Source organism: Macaca nemestrina, chromosome 1 (genome assembly GCF_043159975.1).
Source record: "Macaca nemestrina isolate mMacNem1 chromosome 1, mMacNem.hap1, whole genome shotgun sequence".
NCBI classification, from domain to species: Eukaryota; Metazoa; Chordata; class Mammalia; order Primates; family Cercopithecidae; genus Macaca; species Macaca nemestrina.
Genome location: NC_092125.1, coordinates 37,549,194 through 37,567,021, shown reverse-complemented (window position 1 = coordinate 37,567,021; position 17,828 = coordinate 37,549,194).

The following is a 17,828-nucleotide window of genomic DNA, read 5'->3' as shown; positions in this document are numbered from 1 at the left end:
GGCCAACATGGTGAAACCCCCATCTCTACTAAAAATACAAAAATTAGCCAGGCATGGTGGCGGGTGCCTGTAATCCCAGCTGCTCTGGAGGCTGAGGCAGGAGAATTGCTTCAACCCAGGAGGTGGAGGTTGCAGTGAGCTGAGATCACACCACTGCACCCCATCCTGGGCAACAGAGCAAGACTCCGTCTCAGGAAAAAAATAAAAAATAAAAGACACTTTGTCCTTTTGACCTATATCTGATACTTTCTAGGATCACTAATTCTTAAGTATACAAATCAATATTTAAGATAAACCATTAATTCAGTAACATGTTTTATTATCGTATTACCTGAGATGCCATTTGAAGCTCTCACTTGGAGTCGGCACACCTCTGTAACTTCAAACATATAACAATAATAGGTAAAATATTTCAAGGAAAATTTTAGAAGACAGAGGCAGGCTCAAAACAAGATACATCTTTGAGGGTCAGAAACAGAATAAAAACTCCAAGTGGTGAGCAGGGCTGAAGGCGCAGGCCTGTTGGACCTTGCATTTGAAGTCAGGCAGGCTGCTGGGGGCTTGGAGTTCTCACGTGAGGCTCACCAGGTTATGTAAACAGATTGCTTGTTAGAAGCCTTGCAATATTGGTATTGTTATCTGCAAATATTCAGTAATTAGTTTATTTCACACAGCCTTTAAAAAAACATCTTGTTTGAATGTCTTATATAAAGTATGCTACAAGTTAGTTTCATTTTTTTTTTTTTTTTAAGAGATGACCTCTGTATTGTTCAGGCTGGACTTGAATTCCTGGGCTCAAGTGATCCTCCTGCCTCAGCGTTCTGAGTAGCTAGGACTACAGGAGCACAGCCCTCTGCCTAAGTTTTTTTTTTTTTTTTGAGACGGAGTCTCGCTCTGTTGCCCAACTAGAGTGCAGTGGTGCCATCTCTGCTCACTGCAACCTCCGCCTCCTGGGTTCAAGTGATTCTCCTGCCTCAGCCTCCCGAGTAGCTGGGACTACAAATGCATGACACCACGCCCGGCTAATTTTTTGTATTTTTAGTAGAGACGGGGTTTCACTGTGTTAACCAGGATGGTCTCAATTTCCTGACCTTGTGATGCACCTGTCTTGGCCTCCCAAAGTACCGGGATTACAGGCCTGGGGCTCTGCATCTGGACAAAGTTGACAATTTTAATACATCTTTACAAAATGTGAAGAATTCCTAATAGGACTTTTTGTTTAAATTTTTTTTTAAGACTCATAGCCTAAACAAAGTTAAATATAGTTTTTAAAGACTATTCTGTTAAGAGTACCCTAAATAATCATCTGAAGATGAGAATTATGTCTAATTTTTTATCTGCTTTGTATTATTTACATTTTAACGTATTAAAATGGCATTTGTTTGAAAAAGAATCTAATGTTTTTCTAAAGATATCTCAGTGTTAACGACTGTCAGTTTATTTCCCTATTTTCAGGTTCATAATAATTTTTGTACATAAACTTTCTTGATCATAAATTATTGCAGCATTTTATTCTTGCAGTAATAACTGTTTATTAAATTGAATGGTAGATTTTTATCTAATGCACACAAGGTGATTTCCACTTCAAGTTACATTATAGACTGCATATATATATTTGAAAGTGAATATTCAAATTTAACAAATCAATGACATGCTTCATTTGAATTGCTATAACTGTTCAAACATAGTTTATTGAGAATCCATCTTTTCCTCACTGATTTGAAATGCCACTTTGTCACATACTGGATTCTGATATGTATTTGTGCTTATTTCTGAATTTTCTATGCTGATCCATTGACCTGGCTGTTAGCCATAAGTACCACACAGTTTTAATTATTGTGGCTTTAATATCTGGCAGTGGCTCATTTATCTTATTTTTTTTCAGAATTTTTCTAGCATTATTACTTATTCTTTCAAATGAACTTTAAAATCACCTTGTCTAAAAAGTAAGTATTTTTCACAGGATTACATTAATTTTTCTAGTGATCTGGTTGGAAATTGGCATCTTTATGATAATAAGTCTGCATATCCAAGAAGCAAGCAAACTGTTCGGGGTATGATGTTACTATGGCTAGAAGCAGCTAGAAAGTGTCGTGTCTGAAATCTAAAAACCCACATCTGGTGAAGTTCTAAGTTTGTTTAAAACACCAATTCTTTTTCATACTCAAATATGAAAGATGAGAATGGATTATCTCCTCTCCCCCTACTCCCTCCAGCACTGGGAGATTTCCTTCCATTTTCTGGAAACAAGGAATCTTTATTCATCTTTGGAACGACTCAATTCACTGAGGATCCTCACAGAGATAAACAGTGCCTGAGTTGCTTCCTAACTGCCACGGTTTTCTGTGATAGGAAACCCCTCTCTACTGGATTATCTTTAAAATGATGTTGAATAATAGAAGCTCTGTGAAAATATTCATTCCTAGAATAAGGATATAAACATCCTCATACCAAAGCCACTGGTGGTCCTTAGTTCTTCCCAAGTAATCCTAATTCTGTAATCCTTTTGTCTCCTGACTCTTTTGCTTTCTGTAATCTTGGGTATGAGGCTACACATTCAATTCACAAATATTTACTGAATACCCATCTGTGCTAACAACTGAGTTGAACATCAAATATCTTAATGACGGAGAGAAAAAACCTCGTGTGGTTTGGGTGAATATTTCCTTCCACCCCAAGGTCTGTAACCTTTGACTAGGATCCTCCCTCTTCTATCTATGGGAAATAGGACTAAGAAGATATAGTTTGGCAGGATGTCCTTTTTTTGCTGACAATAGGGTATCCATAAGCAATATGCTGTCCAAAGTCTCAAAGTGGGTCAACATTTTGAGACTTAGTAGCAGCATGCTTCGAAGAGGATACAGGAGGAGAAACCAGCCCTGCATTAGAAATAATTAATCCACTAGCCCCTGTGGGTCATTGTCTGCTACTCGTTGCAGCAGATAATGATATTCCCAGCTGTGATTTGGGCTGGTTGTCCCCTGACAAGTTTTCATGCACAGAACCCAGGTCAAAACCCAGGTAGAAAGAAAATGCAAACATGCCTCTCATCTGAGGGGGTGACCCTTTCGGGCCCAATGGGGATGCAGCAGCAGCCTTGCAGAAAGGTCTTGAAGAGATGAAGAGCTGTAGTCTGATGGGGAGTATAAACTAGGTAAAGACTATGAGCAGGGTTTTTCTTTTTTCTTTCTTTCTTTTTTTTAGCAGAGTCTAGCTCCATCACCTGGGCTGGAGTGCCCTGGCACGGACACAGCTCACCGCAGCTTTGACCTCCCATGCTCAAGCGATCCTTCCACCAGTCTCTGGAATAGCTGGAACCACAGACACGCACCACTGTGCCTGGCTAATATTAATTTTTTGCCTGTAATCCCAGCACTTTAGGAGGCTGAGGGAGTTTGAGACCAGCCTGGACAACACAGTGAAACCCCGTCTCTACTAAAAATACAAAAAATTAGCTGGGGGTGGTGGCGGGCACCTGTAATCCCACCTACTCAGGAGGCTGAGGCAGGAGAATCACCTGAACTCAGGAGGTGGAGGTTGCAGTGAGCCGAGATCGCACCATTGCCTTCCAGCCTGGGCAACAAGAGTGAAACTCTGTCTCAAATTTTTTTTTTTTTTTTTGTAGAGACGCGGTTTCACTACGTTGCCCAGGCTGGAGCAGGTATTTTTCAGACAGCATTTAGTCCCCATCATTTTGCCTTACCTTACTTCCTGGTGGGCAGCATTGCATGTAAGTTTTTGTCACATAAAACAATAAAGACTAGAGAGATGGCTTGTTCTGGTGCATAGACAACCTTTTGCAGAGGAAAGATGAGAACCTGTAGATTTATGTGGTTTTGATTAACTCTCCATCCACCAGTCCCAGCTGGTAGCATCAATGAGCAGGAATTTTCAGTCATCTGGAGAAAACACACCATATTAAAAAGCAAACAAGTTTTATGGGGGGGAGGAGTTCACAGATGCATTTGGGAAAAATTAGCAAATGGCCCCTTGCTTACCATCTTCACTCTTTTCTTTTTCATCCCGAACATCAAAGTCATTCAGTGGTTTTGGGATCACATATTCCACTTAATGTTTAAAGCAGATGCCAATGGGAGAAGCAGAAACATCCCTGTGAGAAAAACCACAACTATGCATTGTTATGTGAAATTTGCTCTAGTTTCACATTCTTAAAATGTTAAAAACTGGAGTGAGAACTGGCTTATTTGCTGTGAGGTGATGCTGTAAAATGGCGGCAGCCCACTGAGCTGTGGCTATCTGGCAGGTGAAGGTAGTTTTGTTGAGTGGTGCCTGCTGGGTTGGATTCACCTGTAGCTGCCCCGCCAGGGGGTACCAGATTCCACCATCTCCTCATCCTCAACACTGCCTTGGGCTTACTGTGACCTGGCCTCATGGCCACAACTCAGACGATGCTGTGACAGGGCTTTGGCTCTGTTAGCCATGTGGGGTACAGACAAAAGTGCCCCTGTGGCCAAGGCCTGCTACATTTATGCAGCTCCTGTAAACACACTTTCCTGTAGAATCACAAAGATGTAGGAAGTCCTGCATCTTCCATCTGCTTCTTTCCCATCCTGTAGCCACTCCTGAGTCTCCTGTTTTAGTCCCTGTGTGGTTCCAGTGTCTAAAAAATGAACACATGAGAGTTATAACCCCTTTTTAAGTATCTTCTGCCTACGTATCTTCCGTAGCTCAGTCCTTTTCTTCCCTTTTACAGCGAGGTAGCAGGCGCTTGAGTTCTCTGAGAGGAATGAGAAGGACAAATGCAAGCCCTTTCCCTTGAGCCTTTGCAGCTGGTTGACTCAATAATAGTTCCCGAGCACCCATAGGTCAGGCTCTGCCAGGGCTGGCTTTGCTCTGTAATGAACACCTTGCACTCCAGGATTGTTTGATTATCCTTCAAAACTGGACACACTCTTTCCTGTCAGATGGTTTCTGTGGTCATGCATTGCGGTGGGGGTGGATGTGATGACCTCTGACGATCCTTCTAGCCCTAGAACTCTGTAATTCTAATGGTCAGGCGCATGTCTTAGCATCTGTCTTCTTTCTCCCCTTGTTGCTTTCATTTACCACATTATTTCTGTCTACCTTCTCAAGACTGTAGCCTTTCACCTAGCACATCCTCTGCATATCTGCATCCATCTCTGGTTGAATTTCAGTCTGTAACCAGCAGACCAGTCTTATCTGGCCTTACTCTGTGGATAGCAGAATGTCCAGTTATTTTGCAGACACAGAGCGGAGAAGTTGCAACTTATGCAGCCAGGGCATGCACAGAAAAGAAAACTTCGACCTCAAATGACACCCGGAACCAAAGTCTCTCCCCAACCATGGAACTAAAAGTTTGGGACATAGGTGGAACCTGAACACTGGAACATTTTCAAAAGTGGGTGGGTCAATTGTCTAGGAATTTCTGGTGATAAGACCCCTCCCCATGCCTTACCAAAAATCGTCTCATTTGAAGTCCTTCCAATCAAATCCTGCCCTGCCAGCACTTTCACATACCAACCTGTCCTTCCTAACCCATAAAACTTGTCCCAAAACCCAGATTTGGGAGACAGATTTGAGTTTTGACTGCTGCCTCCTTAGCAGTTGACCTCAGAACAAAGTCTTTCTTTTCTTTTCTTTTCTTTTTTCTGAGATGGAGTCTCACTCTGTCACCCACCCTGGAGTGCAGTGGCACAATCTCGGCTCACTGCAACCTCCACTTCCTGGGTTCAAGTGATTCTCCTGCCTTAGCCTCCTGAGTAGCTGGGATGACAGGCGCCCGCCACCACGCCCAGCTAATTTTTTGTATTTTTAGTAGAGACAGAGTTTCACTATGTTGGCCAGTCTGGTCTCGAACTCCTGACCTGATGATCCACCCACCTCGGCCTCCCAAAGTGCTGGGATTACAGGCGTGAGCCACTGCGCCTGGCCAGCCTTTCTTTTCTCAAAGCCCAGTGCCATAGTATTGGCTTCTCTGTGTGTTGGGCAGCAAGGCCATTGCTTGGTGGCAAGTCTGTCTTCACTGTCTACAAAATGCTTTGATTGATAGCTCTCTGCCCCTCCTCTAGTGATCTAGATCCATCTGTGATAATTTCACTCTTTTCCTGAGGACAAAGTCTGGTGGAAAAGAAACACTGAGGCTAGCATCAGCTTCCTAAAGTAATGATTCCACATTTGGCAGACAGAGGGACCCACCCAGTTTCTGATTATGGCCAATCTTTGAACACTTGACTCCACTTCCTACCTGCAGTCTCCACTGTGTTTATTTTAGTCTCAAGCAAGGCAATACCTGGGAAGGTTTATACCTCACCTGTGAAAATACGTGTTAATTTTCCACCCTGGAGTTTAATAAGCTCCTTGAGGGCTGGGGTGGTATTTTCATTTTTATTTCTCTAACACCTAGCACAAACGTTTGGTGCCTAGTTTAGGTCCTCAACAAATGTTAGTTGAATAAACAGTTTTCTCTCTGTTAACTCTCCTCTGTAATGGCAATTTTTTCAAAATCCAGGCACGGATGGGCCTTACTGCACATTTCAGTGTAGGAGCCCGTCGGTTCACCATTAGAATAATGGATCTCAGGGGTCAAAGTTGTGGACGCAATTGTAGAGGAAACCTGTGGGCTCACCAAGAGAATGATGGTTTCTGGCCCCTTTCTACGTGACTTCATGCAACACGGAGACTCCTGAAAGTTGCTGATGAGTTGGATTTCTGAAAATCAAGTTGTTTTGTCTTTATTGAAATGTCCTAGCTTCATTTGACTGGACTTGGGTTACCAATATGTTTCTTACACTTTGGCTTTGGGTTTCTTTGCCTAGAGGCCTGTAAGTCAAGAAAGTCTAGGAAAAAAGGGGGGAGGGCATGAAATATTAACATGGAATGACTGGAAGGGTCATTTTGCATATGGGAAAACCAAGGGGCTAAGTGACTGCCTAAGGCTATAGGTTATAGTGCAGACCTGAGCCCAGAACCTAGATCCAGGGCCCGAGGCCACTGGTCTTTCCACTGTGGGGAAATCTTAGTGAGCCAGGGAAGTACAGTATTTACAAGAACCTACCATCGAACTCTCTGGGGGTGTGGAAAATGGCTGTTTGCCTCCATTTGAGGCTTTCTCAGCATTCTTGTTTTACAGAGTACACCTCCCCATCTCCCTCCTTGGAGGTGCGTATTGTCTACGGCACCCATAACTGCAGGACTGGCAGCCTGGGAAGGGCCATGGCGGGGGCTGGCGGAGGCCCTCACTCTGGCACTCCCGTGCACCTCCCACCCACATGATACAGAGGCCCGTTGTGCTCTCAATGGACCTGCCTGGCTCAATCCTTCTCTGCCTGCAGCTTCCTGGTGTCCCAGGATTCAAACTGTGCCCTGTGCCCCCGCCAGTCCAAGCACTATCAGGTATGTCAGCCGCAGGGAAAGGCCATTTCCAGGTTTCCAGTTGGGCCTGAGGGGCTTTGTGGAGTCAGTAGCAGAGGAGGCAGGGCGAGCAGAGCCGCTGGGCAGGCACAGCTCAGGAGCAGGGCCTGATGCGCAGCTGGAAGAAGAGGGATTGGCCCTGGAGTCTCCACTGGCTAGGCTAGGAATGGTTCTAGACACTGGTCCCAGGTTGGACGATGCGTGTTGGTTCCCCATGCTCCTGTGCAAGGGGCAGAGCTACAGTTGCTACTGATGTACCAAGAGGCTGACTGTCCTCAGTGTGCCCACTCCAGGAGAGAACGATGGCCTTATGTGCTTGCAGCCCTGCCTGGCCACTCAGGGTGCTTTACGTTGCAGCAGTGCTCTTGGTTTCATGCCACTGCCTTTGGGAGACAGCAGTGTCCATGGATACCTCTCTGGACCTGGATACCCAGGTCAGTCAGCAGCTCCTGAAAAATCTGCACCTGAAAAAGTCCAAGTCCTGACCTCCAGACTGCTGCCAATGGCTCTAGAATCCTACCTTTCACAGCTGGACACGGAAGCAAGAAGGGTGATGGAACCATATTGGGTAAGTTGGCTTTGGGGAGCTCCAGTCTGGAAGAATCTATAAATGACCAGCTAATTTTGTTAGGTTGGTCCTGATTGCTGTGTAAATTGCAAAAGGGAAGAAGCTCAGAGAAGCAGGGAGAAAGAAACTGAAAACTCAGATGCTACCAAAGAAGTGTGGCTTTGGTTGTTCAATACTTTGTGCTCCAGATCATGAAGCTGATGAGGAAAGCCCTGGCAGGTCTCCGAGTGCTCTGAGGTACAGCTCTGAGCAGACGCCCCTGCTCCAAGTCCTCAGAATTACCCCGTTTGTTGCAAATGGCCGGACTGTGAAATCATTTTCCCCAGGAGTTCAAACTGCAATCTTACTAACCTCTACGGTCATCATGTGCTTCGGTGTAAATGAAGCCCCAGTATTTCATCCTCTTAAACCTTGTAACCTAACAGGATGTGGAGGAATTGAACTCTGGGACACTGTTGGTGGGATTGCAAAATGGTGCAGCTGCTGTGGCAAACGGGATGGTGGTTCCTCAAAAAATTGCAAATAGTATTACCATGATCCAGTAACTCTACTTCCAGGGACAGAAATAGAATTCCCAAAAGAATGGAAAGCATGGTCTCAACAATGTATTTCTTTTCTTTTTTCTTTTTTTGAGATGGAGTTTCGCTTTTGGAAACTCGTTGCTGGAGTGCAATGGTGTGATCTCGGCTCACTGCGACCTCTGTCTCCTGGGTTCAAGTGATTCTCCCGCTTCAGCCTCCTGAGCAGCTGGGATTACAGGTGCCCACCACCACGCCCGGCTAGTTTTTGTATTTTTAGTAGAGATGGGGTTTCACCATGTTGGCCAGGCTGGTCTCGAACTTCTGACTTCAGGTGATCTGCCCGCCTCAGCCTCCCAAAGTGCTGAGATTACAGGCATGAGCCCCCGTGCCTGGCTCTCAATGATGTATTTTACACCCATGTTCATAGCAGTGCTATTCACAGTAACTAAAACGTGGAAACAACCCATTTACCCACCCACAGATGAATGGATAAGTAAAATACAGCATAATGCAGTGGCATATTATTCAGCTTTAAAAGGAAGGAAATTCTGACCTGCCACATGAGATGAGGACATCATGCTGAGTGAAATAAGCCATTCACAAAAAGACAAATACTGTATGGCTCCACTTACGTGAGGTACTTAGAGGATGGCAAAATTATAAAGGCAGAAAGTTAGAATGGTGGTTGCCTGGGGCTGGGGGTCGAGGGAATGGGGAGCTTTTTTTTTTTTTTTTTTTTTTTTTGAGACGGAGTCTTGCTCTGTAGCCCGGGCTGGAGTGCAGTGGCCGGATCTCAGCTCACTGCAGGCTCCGCCTCCCGGGTTTACGCCATTTTCCTGCCTCAGCCTCCGGAGTAGCTGGGACTACAGGCCCCCGCCACCTCACCCGGCTAGTTTTTTGTATTTTTAGTAGAAACGGGGTTTCACGGTGTTAGCCAGGATGGTCTCGATCTCCTGACCTCGTGATCCGCCCGTCTCGGCCTCCCAAAGTGCTGGGATTACAGGCTTGAGCCACCGCGCCCGGCGGGGAGCTTTTGTTTTATGGGTACAGAGTTTCAATTTTGCAAGATGAAGAGTCGTGGCAGTGGTTGGTGGTGATGGTGGCACGTTATGAATGTGCTTGATACCACTGAACTGCTGCCCACTTAGTGGTGGAGGTGATAAGCTTTATATGTGTATTTCACCACAATAAAAGACTTTGAAAGAAAAAAAACCCTCCAGCCTATGAAAGACAGGAGTGCATCTGGTTCCTTCAGTCGGCTTTGGCTGGCTGCAAAGCGTGTGCAAGGCCCTGTGCGGGGTGCTGGGGCCAGTGCAGTGGGGAACGCAGCCTGGAGGAACAATCCGTCTGCAAGGGAAAATAAAGGGCGTGCCGGATTCCAGCAATCCAGCAACACGCGGGGAGGTGGAGAGAGGTTTTGCTTATCCAGAAAAGGGAGTGATGGCTTCCAGGGGCCTCAGGGGAATAAATCATAGAATCCTGGACAAGATTTGAAGGACAGGTAGGATTTGGGAGGGTGGAGAAGGGTGCATGGGGTCAGAATTGTAACTGAAAACTCATTCCAGGTAGATGGAGAAACTTTCTAGAGTTGTTGTTTTTGAACTATTTGGGGGAGGGGCACAGACCCTTTTTGCATACCTGATATGCTCACATTTCTATTGAATCCCAGCGGGTTCCTAGATCTCAGGATCATTTAAATGGATCCGTTTGGGTGGGGTTCGGGGCGGAGGTCTGGCGATGTCAGGAGTGTGTGCCTGGTTTGTTCCCTCACCCCTACTCCCTGTGGTCAGGGCTCCACTTGCTGGGACATTCTGGGACCATGAGATGGCCCAGTGCAGCAAGGTCTGGAGAGGAGAAGGCTGTGGGGTCTGCCCCAGTGGACAGCTTCTGCCCGGGGACCTGTGAGTGGTCTGCCCCGAGGCTTCTGCCACCTGTCTCCTCGGCTGGCACAGCCCAGGACCTCAGTGTGCTCACAGCCTGGGAGGAAGGAGGTCAGGCCAGGCTGCATGAGGCTGAGCCGCCCACCTCACCAGTGTCTCCGCCGGAGCCCTGCGCCCTCCCGCTCCCAGGTGTCTCACTGCCTTCTCTCCACTTCAGTCTCCTCTAGCCCTGCTTCGCTCAAGTCTCTCCACTGTCTAAAATCTGCTGCTTACGCAAGCCTCCTCAGCATGTCCCCTGGACAGGCTGTGAAGCTGCATTCCAATCCCTTTATATTTGGAGTTTCTTGAAGTCAGTGTTTGCTTAGGAGATTTCATCCTGGGGGAACAGGAATGATGACCCCTCATCATCCTGCCTACCTACAGATTTACTGAGCCCCATCCTTCCAACAGGATGAACCTACCTCCAAGCCTTGCTTACATACAAAAATCAAACATATCTGTTAAAAATAATTCAAACATGAATGGTTCCAGAGTTTCTGCTTAGAGTGATGAAAAATCTTTGGAGGCCGGGTTCGGTGGCTCACGCTTGTAATCCCAGGACTTTAGGAGGCCAAGGCAGGGAGATTGTTTGAGCTCAGAAGTTCGAGACCACCCTGGGCAACATGGTGAAACCCCAACTGTACAAAAAAAAAATACAAAAATTAGCCAGTTGTGGTGGTGCGTGCCTATAGTCCCAGCTACTTGGCAGGCTGAGGTGGGTGGATCACTTGAGCCTGGAAGGCAGAGGTTACAATGAGCTGAGATTGCACCACTGCACTCCAGCCTTAGTGACAAAGCCAGACCCTATATGCTGTCTCAAATAAAACAAAGAAGAAAAAGAAAAATCTTTGGAAACATAATGGTAATGGTTGCACAATACTGTGAATATTAATTAATTAAATTTATTTATTTTGAGATGGAGTCTCACTCTGTCGCCCAGGCTGGAGTACAGTGGTGCAATCTCGGCTCACTGCAACCTCTGCCTCCTGGCTTCAAGCGATTCTTCTGCCTCAGCCTCCCGGGTGGCTGGGATTACAGGCGTGCACCACCACACCCAACTAATTTTTGTATTTTTAGTAGAGGCAGGGTTTCACCATATTGGCTAGGCTGGTCTCTATCTACTGACCTCGTGATCCGCCCACCTCTGCCTCCCAAAGTACTGAGATTACAGACATGAGCCACCACACCCGGCCTTTTATTTTTATTTTTGAGAGACAGAGTCTCTCTCTGGCACCCAGTCTGGACTGTAGTGGTACAGTCACAGCTCACTGCAGCCTCAAACTCCTGGGCTCGAGTGATCCTCTCACCTCAGCCTTTCAAAGAGCTGGTACCACAGGCATGTGCCACTACGCCTGGCTACTTTTTCCTATTTTTCATAGAGACAGGGTCTTGCTATGTTGCCCAGGCTGGTCTAGAGCTCCTGGGCTCAAGTGATCCTCCCATCTTGGCCTCCCGAAGTGCTGGGATTACAAGCATGAACCACCACACTGGACCAGCACTGTGAATATTTATTAATACCACTGAATTGTATACTGAATTTAAAAATGTTAAAATCACAAATTTTATATTATATAGTATATATTTATTTTTAGTGCAACAAAAACAGATACATATATTTTTTGATGGAGTTATGCTCATTGCCCAGACTGGAGTGTAATGACACCATCTTGGCTCACTGCAACCTCCGCCTCCCGGGTTCAAGCAATTCTCCTGTCTCAGCCTCCCAAGTAGCTGGGATTACAGGCATGCACTACCACACTCAGCTAATTTTTGTATTTTTAGTAGAGATGAGGTTTCACCACGTTTGTCAGGCTGGTCTTGGACTCCTGACCTTAGCTGATCCACCTGCCTTGGCCTCCCAAAGTGCTGGGATTACAGGCGTGAGCCACCGCTTCTGGCCAACAAAAATATTTTTTAAAAATTCATGGGCCAGGCGCAGTGGCTCACGCCTGTAATCCCAGCACTTTGGGCAGATCATGAAGTCAGGAGTTCTAGACCAGCCTGGCCAACATGGTGAAACTAAAAATACAAAAATACAAAAATTGTCTGTACTAAAAATACAAAAATTGGCCGGGCGTGGTGGTGCACACCTGTAATCCCAGCTCCTCAGGAGGCTGAGGCAGGAGAATTGCTTGAACCTGGGAGGCAGAGGTTGCAGTGAGCCGAGATCGTGCTACTGCACTCCAGCCTGGGTGACAGAGTGAGATTCCATCTCAAAAAAATAAACAACAACAACAACAACAAAAATTCATACAATGTGAATGAACCTGTGCCAGCTGACACTGTTTTTCACTCTAGCCTTCTGCCCTTTACCTTGTGGGGAGAAAATTGTTCAGCAGTTGGAGCATAACAGGCCCTTTGCCTGTTGAAAGCCCCCAGAGAGGCTCAAAGGGAGCCAAGTCCCTGTTCCAGAGCAGGAAGGCATGGCGTGTCCTCTCCTAAGACATGCAGGATGTGCTGCAGGCCGCTCTCCACTAACAAGACATCCCTCAGGGCTCTTTCGGAGACTGAGGCAGGAGGATCATGAGGTCAGGAGTTCAAGACCAGCCTGGCCAAGAGACCACCCTGGCCAGTATGGTGAAACCCCGTCTCTACTAAAAATACAAAAATTAGTTGGGTGTGGTGGCGGGCACCTATGATCCCAGCTACTTGGGAGGCCTAGGCAGGGGAATTGCTTGAACCCAGGAGGTGGAGGTTGCAGTGAGCTGAAGATCATGCCATTGCACTTCAGCCTGGGCGACAGAGCGAGACTCCAACTCAAAAAAAAAAAAAAAAAAAAGAAAAGAAAAAAAAAAGAAAAGTTTCTTTAGGACATTGGTCCTCCATCTTCTCAGCTGGAAGCTCCCGGAAATAAAGTCATCTTCCTTACCCCAGCACCTTCTCTCAACTTATTGGCTGTCATGTTGTGAGTGGTAGAGTTTGGACTTGGCTGTACTGCTAATGATAGTGCCTACCACATGTGCCATTATCATTAATGTGAGGCATCACATTGGGACCAGAATGCCCACTGTATCCATTAAAATTAAGTGAGGTGTCAGCTCACCTAATTTTTTTTTTTTTTTGAGATGGTATCTCACTATGTAGCCCAAGCTGGAGTGCAGTGGTGCAATCTTGGCTCACTGCAACCTCTGCCTCTGGAACTCAAATGATTCTCAGTGCCTTAGCTTCCCAAGTAGCAGGGACTACAGGTGCCTGCCACTTCGTCTGGCTAATTTTTTGTATTTTAGTAGAGACAGGATTTGACCATGTTGCCCAGGGTGGTCTCGAACTTCTGAGTTCAGGCGATCTGCCCGCCTCTGCCTCCCAAAGTGCTGGGATTACAGGAGTGAGCCACCGCACCCAGCCAGCTCACTTAATTTTAATGGAATACAGTGGGCATTATGATCCCAACTTTACAAGTGAGAAAACTGAGACACAGAGAGGTCCCCAAAGTTGCCTAAAGTCACACAGTAAGTGGTAGAGCCAGGATTCCAGCTGAAGTCGCCTTCCACATCCCACCTTCTAACCGCCGCCACTAGACTGCTGTGTCTGCTGGGGTGTTAGGTCACAGGAGCTCCTCATTCACCTCCTCCTGCCATTCTGCCATCCGCAGCACGGGCCAGCTGCGTGAGGGGTGCTGTGTGCTGGGCTGGAGGATGCAGCCATGTGCAACTCCTCCTGAGGCACGCTGTGAAGGTGCAAGCGGTGTGTTCTGAGAGGTTGTGGACTACGTGGTTCTCCACCCAGTGAGCTGACGGCAACGAAGGAAGGATGGCCGTTGGGAGGGGGAGCTGGTGGAGAGAGGGGCCAGCTGGGGAGGAGGGCGGAGGAGTAGCTTGAGTCAGACTGAGGAGCGCAGGGGAGGTGCTGGCTGTCCTTGTCACTCTTCCTTAGGAAATGCCTCTGTCAGTGCCTGGGGTTCAAGGAGTGTGGGCCGTTTTCTTTCTGAGTTCTGAGCAAATCAAGCTGGGGCATTCTGGGGTATGCTGCCCTATCCCAGGAGTCTCAGCCTTAGGTAGTCTGGCAATCTTCTCCTATAAATAATCAATAGACCCTGAACAGCACTTGTAAACTTGAGCGTAGAAAACTGGGTGAGACGTTTTTATGGTGAAAGAAGCTTCTCCTTGAAGTCCCCCCAGAAGCCTCAGGGGCAGAGTGCCAGGGACAGGTTTTGGGGATGTGGGCTGGATAATGCCATCATGGGGCTGCTGGAATCTGGGGTGCCAGAGCTGCTGGTTGGAAAGCCCCCGGGTATGAGGGCAATGTGCCACTTTGACGAGGGCCTCTGCCTCCCACTTTTTTGGGCCTGAACAGTGCAGAGGATGAAAACTTCTCACCCAGCTTTCTACGTTCAAGTTTACAAGTGCTGCTCGGGGACCACTGATTATTTCCAGGGGAAGATCAGCAAACCACCCAAGGCCGAGACTCCTGGGATAGCGCAGCACGCCCTGGAGTCCCCCAGCTCGATTTGCTGATAGCTCAGAAAGAAAACAGCCCACACTCCTTGAACTTCAGGCACTGACGGAGGCATTTTCCAAAGAACAGTGACAAGGACGGCCAGCACCTCCCTTGCATTCCTCAGTCTGACTCAAGCTGCTCCTCCACCCTCCTCCCCAGCTGGAGCTGAGGCTGAGGGCAGTTGAGGGCCACCAGGGAGAAGAGCTGGGTCAGGGCTGTGACCCACCAGCAAGCATGAGGCCAAGCAGATGTGCTGGGTGAGAGGCTGGAGGCCAGGTGGGAGCTGGCTGCCCTGCAGCGGCAAAGGACATGGCTGGAGGTTGGGATGGGTGCGAGGTCGAGTGTGCCTCAGGGTCCGGTTTCTGTTCCCATAGGACAGCTGTGGTGACAGAGCTGTGGCCAACTGCTCCCTGGGCTGAGGGTGAAGGAAGCTGTGCTCCCACTGGTGCTAGGGAAGGCTGCTGCAGGGCTGGAGGCCTGGGTGCTGGACTGCTGGGGAAGGCTGCCTGCTGCACCCCCAAGCTGCAGTCAGGGCTCGCCCTGAGGCCCTGAGGTGGGGAGAAAGCAGCTCTCTCATACACAGCCATGTGCACATGCGCGCGCGCGTGCGCGCGCGCGCACACACACACACACACACACACACACACACACACACACACAGGACGCTCTCACTTCATCCCCGAATTCTCCCTTCCACACACAAAGCTAGTTTTCAGTTCTCCAGTCCCCCTCCATCCCTCTCCGCTTCTGTAGTCTCTGCTGGGCTGCACTGGGGATCTGGTCCCAATTCCCCCCTTCCCTTGCTGCCCCTGTAACAAAGGGCTGCCCACGTGACATGATCTCCTGAGGCTTCAGAGAAGTGATTTTACCCCGAGCTACACAGGCGGGAAGACCACCAGCCTGGAAGGTGTGTGGTGGGTTGGGAAGACGGGAAGGGCAGGAGCAGGGGCCGAGGCCTGGGTTGCCCCCCAGGGAAACTCACTATCCTCAGCAGGGCCCTTCAGCCACTTTCCCAATAAGCAGCAAATCTCCGCCGATTGAACTCTGACCGAGGCAGTGGGGGCCCGCCAGGCAACAAGGTGGAGGTTTGCTAGCGTGGGAGCAGGGACAGCGTTGAACACAGACGCTCTGGGTGTTGAAGAGGAGGCTTCACCCTTAAATCCACACCAACTGCTCCCTTCACTTCCCCCGGTGAAGAACGAAGGACCCTGTGGGATTTCTACTTCGAATCTCTCATTTATTCCGACATTCACTCGGTTGCGACTCCAAGTTATCAAAGATGCAAGACAAGAAGTCTATAGCAGGAGTGGTGAAGTGGAGGTGGAGAAAGACTGCGGAGAGGGCTGTGTTCCTGGCCCCTCCTTCTCTTCCAATTTAGGGCACCGTTTGAAAAGAGTACAAATAGTGTCCCTTAGCACAGACTAGACAGCAGAAAAGGACAGTGCAGTTGAGTGGGGGAGCTCCCTTTTCCACAGGGTGGGGCCCTGCAGCTGCAGTGGGCAGGCAGGCAATTTCCAGCCTGGTTGGAGACCGTGCCCTGAGCAGCGTGGGCTATGTGGGGAAGAGCTGGGGCCCACTGTCTCTCCAATGCCCCAAACCCAGATTGTGATTTGTGGGGCTGGCAGGGCTTAGCTAGGAAAGCGGCAGGAGGGAGGGGATTGCACAGGACGCTTGCACTCAGGGACCCCATCGATCAGGGGCAAGAAGCGGGTGATGGTTAATTGGGTCTTGATTTTTACGAAGGCAGGATGTAGGAATGATGTCATTTCTGGCGACGAGGACGTGGCTGCTGTGGTTGATTGGCTGTGGAATTCCAGGGGAGCAAGGCACTAGGAAGTGGGGAATGCTGCCAGGCCCAGCAGCTCATCAGGAGCTTGCGCTTGGCCCAGTTAGGGCTGGCTGTGGGACGGGCGTGCTGAAACTGCTGCCGTAAGCTGCCCCTCTGCGCCAGGAGACAGACCCCATTACCCCACCTACAGCTGCTTCCTGGTACAAGAGAAGTTACCATTTGAAGTGACTCCATAGGAGAGTCTGACAAACATGCTTGCTTTTCACTGACAATTAAAATTGTTTTGCTGCTAATCTTGTTTTATGGTGGTCTTTCACCCATCAGCAAGCATCCCTGCACACAAGATCGGAGAGTTGGGTAAATACATCCAGGCCCTGCCAGGATTAGGGCAAGAGGGAGTGGTCTGGGCCGGCAGATCTTTTTCGGAAATTCTCACTTCTTGGAGCACTAAAGGGTTCTTAGTCTATCTGGGCAAGCCTCATTTCCCTGGAATAAATGGAATCTCAAGAGACTAGTGACTGGTCCTAGAGCTAATGAGTGACCAAAGTGTGACCAGAGCCCAGGTCTGTTTCTCAACCCAGGGCACTCTGATTCTAGATTGAGATGTGAGGTGATAGGTGCCTTAATAGTGGCGCAAAAGATGTGCATTCCCCTCCTCCTCCCTGCCCGCTCCCTGCTCCCTCAGCGGCACCCTGACCTTCGTCAGATGCAGAATCAAGATTTCAGCAGGGGGGCCAGCCCTTTCCCTGCCCCACCCTCCTTGAATTCAGTGACTCAGGAGTGGGAGGGGGTTAGCTATGCCCTTAGAAGGGGGCCAGCTTCTGCAGAGGCCACTGGAAAACTCATCAAGATACTCACAAAGCATAAAGCCACTGCCACATTCTAAGTGGGAAGTCGGAGTTGGAAATGAGGCTGGTGTGAGACACAATAAAAGGCTCATTGCCAGGAGACTGGGGAGTAGGGCGGCCAAGGGAGGGCGGCGAGCGTGGAATCCCTAAGTCATGTCCCTCCCATCCTCAAGACTGGACTGTTGCTCTGGTGGGTTGAAGATCCTGCTCAACGGCATCACGGGTGGATGCTCACGTAGAATGCCGGGCTCTGGCGGAGTTAACGTGGTTTCAGCCGCTGCAGCATCGCCCCACGGAGACTGGTTGCCATGGGGATTGGCCACGTTAACCAGCTTTCGTTCAAGCTGTTTGGGT